Here is a 4,502-nt window from a genome sequence, read left to right as displayed (position 1 = left end):
AGTTTACCATTTCAATCCCTTGAAAATCATATTTTTTGCAATTTTTGGCTCTATGGGCCAAAAAGCCCAAAAATTGGCCTATTAAGCTACAAATTTCATTTCTAGTTCTTTAAAGAGTATAATATTCATAAAAACATTTATTTTTAAAGTTTTGACTCTTTTATTCCTTAAGAAAACTGTGACTGACAACTTTCAATTCAACTTTTGTCTATTTGACAAATTAAGCCCAAAAATGAGTTTTGTGTTGCAATATGTTTATTATCACCTTAGAGGGTAATTTTTCTTGACTTGTTTAGTGTAACATATCGTAGATCATGTTTATCTTCCTCCTAGATCCATATATCTCGAGATTTCTATTTTTTGTTACATATTCACCACATAAACACATGAAATCACACATAACATACACATACACATAGATCTACACATTTTACTTGTATTCTCCCCTATAAAACTTATGAAAACCGAAAAGAGAGGGGTATGAACTCACCTTTGCTTGTTGTTTTTGATTTGAAGAAGAAAGGGAAGAGTTTCTTGCTATTTTTCGGCCCTAGCAAGCTTTCTTGGGTTGATTTCAAACTTAAGAAGCTTCTAAGGAGTAGATTACAAAAATTATGTTAGTTAGGAAGAAGTTTTGATGAAATAAAGAGACTAGGTTATGGATCTACACAATAACTTAACGATGATGATGATCCTTATGGAATAACCTCCTTGTATTGCCCTAAATCTTGAAATTTTTTGATGAAGAAGAGGAGATATGACGGTGTTCTTGAGAGAAAACTTAAGTGATTTGTGTGTGGGTGTTCTTTCTTTTGGGCCGAGAATGATAAGAAGAGAAGGAGAAGATAAAGGTGAAGGGATGGTGCATGGAGACATGTGAGATTTTTCATGGAAATCCCATAGGTAATAAGGAGGTGGCTAATCCTCCTTAATCCTCTAATTTCCCTTTTTTTTCTTTTTTTTTTCTACTTGGGCCAAGAGATAAGAAGAAGAGAAAAGGATTTGGGCCTTTAGGGCTTAAGTTTATAATGTGAAGCCTAAGTTAATGGTTTTCGGCCCATTAGGCTCCTATGATGGCTTACGGCCCAATTTGTCAAAAAGAATGGGTTTTATGGCCCTTTAGGGCTAATTGGATTTGGTATGGCCCAATAAGGCCCATTAAAGATAACTAGTCCATTCTAGGCTTATGAGGCCCAAAATGTTAAGTTTCATGCAAATGGGTCCAATTAGGGTCCATTTAAGAGTTCTAAGCCCAAAATAGTCAAGTTGGAAACTTATTGGTCCATTAGGCCCAATAAGAAAATCCTAGTCCAAAATGGACTTAAATCGGGATTTTTAGGGTTTCCAACTTTTGTTGACTATTTGAATGTTTGTATATGGTATTTGATGAAAAATTTGTTTGTCATTGAACAAACACCATACGTGTTTTCAAGTTTTAGCTACAATGTCATTCTTTGTTAAGTGTTTACAACATTTCAGAATTCCTAGTTGTGACATCTGTATAGTCCACCCACTCTGACCGTCGGTCTGCGGATGATAAGCTATGCTAAAATGCAGCCGCGTGCCCACCTCCTCGTGGAACTTCCGCCAGAAGTGGGAGGTGAATCTAACATCATAGTCGGAAACAATAAAGACCGGAACTCCGTCGCGAGCAACGATCTCACGGACATACACGTTGGTCAGCTTCTTGGCCGACGAACTCTCCCATATGGCCAAGAAATGGGCACTCTTGGTCAATCGATCCATGACGACCCATATAGCATCAAATCCCTTCGTCGTCCTCCGCAACTTGGTAATGAAGTCCATCGTGATATGTTCCCATTTCCACATGGGAATCTCTAGAGGCTGCATCTTGCCATGCGGCCTCTGATGCTCGACCTTTACCGCCCTGCAAGTCAATCACCTCTCGACGTACCAAGCGATTTCTCGCTTCATGCACGGCCACCAGTAGCTCAAACTCAAATCCCGATACATCTTGGTGGCTCCCGGGTGAATAGAGAAGTGATACTTATGAGCCTCCTCCATAACCGTCTGTCTGACCCCTCCTGACATCGGAACCCATACCTGGCCGCATCGGGTCAACAATCCCCGACTATCTTATACAAATTGGGCATTCTCGCTCCTGATCCTCTCCGGCTTCCAGTTCTCTAGTCGTATGCCCTCAACCTGTGCCTCTCTAATCAAACTCACGAGTGGAGAATCCACCGATATCCTCATACATGTCGCTAGTGTGGAAGATCTAGCTGACTTACAGCTCAGATCCACTACTAGAAAAACAGCCTTTTACGACGCTCATTGCGCGTCGTAAAAGGCTCAGACGACGCACAAATGCGCGTCAAGGAAGGCCTTGTCATAAAGAGAGACGACACGCTTTTGCGCGTCGTCTATAGACGACGTGCATTTACGACGCGTGTTTACGACACGCAATGCGTATCAAGAAAGGCCCTGTCATAAAGGAAGACGACACGCATTCGCGTGTCGTAACCTGACGACGCGCGTGTTAATGATACGCATTGCGTATCAAGAAAGCCCTTGTCAAGAAAGGCCATGTCATAAATGAAGATGAAATACATTTTTGCGTATCATAATTTTAAATGTTTAAAAAAAATATTATTTATAGATTTACTTATTTTCAAATTAAATTTGTATTTAATGTTTCATAATAGAAAATAAAATATCATATACAAAAAATAGAATCCATTGCATAAATTTAATGCCATACAAATAATCGTTCGAACGACTAAGGGGATCCAATTCTACATTGTTATTAAGAAAATGAAAGTATACTGTTATAGTTAGAAAATAAATGAGAGTATAATGTGCTACGTTTGGTTCCTCTCATATAGTTTCCATCTTCAAGATTGCTATCCAATAAGCTTTTAGTATTCGCATGTAGAAATTCCATTGCAAAATGCACACCTGAGAGCTCACATCCAGGAACAGGGAGGTCCCGTGGCTTTGTTGCCCCCACTGCTAAAATAACCGCATCATTCTCTTTGCGAAGGCGTTCAATTGAGTACACCGGATCGCTTCCTATGTCTAGGATAGAGGAACTGCAAATATTATTACAACTCATTGTTTACCAACAAAACAAACTATATGATTATGATTACCTACCTACAAAAGTGGGGCCTAGCAATCCAAAATTGGGATTTTGTTCTTTCTCCAATTAGATTTAAGTCAAGTGTGGGACTACTACTTGCAAGAATGAAATGTTGAGGGCAATACTGCTCAAGATCAACATAAACTTGCTACTTTAACTGGATGCTTCCCTCCACTGCCTGCCAACACACCAAAACTTTTAACTTAATTACTGCATTTTGATTCAACTCATTTATAACATAAATAATGGGCCTAGCTTCCACCATAATTTCACCTCAATCAATGTGCTCTAAGAAAAGGATTTTAACCTATAATATACTTTCACTCTTTTTTCGTACACAAATCCCTGAAAATGTTTTTATTCGAAAACTATATGTATTTATTCAATAATTTGATTGGTAGCCAAGTCTTGAGGTTATTTTACACGGTTTTAATTAAAAAAAAAAACAAAAGAGAGAGAATTGAAACACTAGAAAACTATAGGTATTTTTTCTTTCAAAAATGTGATTCTTGCTCAGGGTTATATTAAAAAAAATAACTTATATAATTTCACACTTGTCGTAAATAAGCCTCTGAAGAATAACTATTTGCATGAGCAAGTCCTTTAACTAAAAAATACCCCATTGCTTTTGTAGTGTCATGTGTTTGATACATATGATACCACATGACATCGGTTTTTGTTTTATCATTTGTATTCGGCTACCAAGTTTCTGTTTGATACGTGTGTCACTAGCAGTCTACTTTGACAAAAACCTCAACATCCGGTAATCGTTAAAGTTTAGAAACATACCTACTTCTCATGTGTTCCAATTTAAGAAATTTACATCATGCAATTCTTTTTCAGGGACTTATCTGCCAAAACCCTTGTTGTAACAGATGAATTATATAGTTGGGTCTCAGACTCACCTCTACAACTAAATCTACATGTTTGAAGCTATCATAACTGAGTACACCCTTCAACAGAGATACAGTTCTTTCAAGCTTCTCCTTGGTCATTTTCCCTGCCATAAGATGGCTGTGCAAATTGGCTGAAGATGAAGATAACCAAGTAAGAGTTGTGAGTTGTGACCATACTTTTTAAGCTCATATCATGACTCACCTTTGATTTCACCAAGTGAAGCCTCCAGAGAATTCTCATCATCCTCCTTAAATATTACAGGAAAGTTAGCAAGGATAAAAGTTGTTGCTATTGCTATTGACCCCAGACCAATAACACCAACTCTATTTACTTTCCTTGGCTGCAACCCCATATCAGTTATACCTGAAATCTGTAACAAGTCATGATCTCATCAACATTAACTGTTAGTATAAGAAAGGTGTCCAGACCAAACTCCAAACTTTGGAAGTGTTATATCAAGCAAAGAAGATGTGGACCAAACTTTTACAAGTTTCAAATTGCC

This window comes from Lactuca serriola, chromosome 9, assembly GCF_051521515.1.
Source record: "Lactuca serriola cultivar US96UC23 chromosome 9, Lser_US96UC23_V15, whole genome shotgun sequence".
NCBI classification, from domain to species: Eukaryota; Viridiplantae; Streptophyta; class Magnoliopsida; order Asterales; family Asteraceae; genus Lactuca; species Lactuca serriola.
This window is presented reverse-complemented; position numbering follows the sequence as displayed.